Genomic DNA, 341 nt, shown 5'->3' with positions numbered 1-341 from the left:
CCGCTCTGCCCCTGCTCCAGCCTGGGGTCCCTCCCACGGCAGACAGTCCTCCATGAACTGCTCCATCATGGGTCCATCTCCCTCCCGTGGGGCATTCCTTTGGGAACAGACAGCTCCAGCGTGGGTCCGTCCCTCCCATGGGGCATTCCTTTGGGAACAGGCGGCTCCAGCGTGGGTCCATCCCTCCCGTGGGGCATTCCCTCGGGAACAGATGGCTCCAGCGTGGGTCTGTCTCTCCCATGGGGCATTCCTTTGGGAATAGATGGCTCCACTGTGGGTCCGTCCCTCCCGTGGGGCATTCCTTTGGGAACAGACGGCTCCAGCGTGGGTCCGCCCCCGCG

Source organism: Egretta garzetta, unplaced genomic scaffold, assembly GCF_000687185.1.
Source record: "Egretta garzetta isolate BGI_Z169 unplaced genomic scaffold, ASM68718v1 scaffold379, whole genome shotgun sequence".
NCBI lineage: Eukaryota > Metazoa > Chordata > Aves > Pelecaniformes > Ardeidae > Egretta > Egretta garzetta.
Note: the sequence above shows the minus strand (reverse complement) of the source record.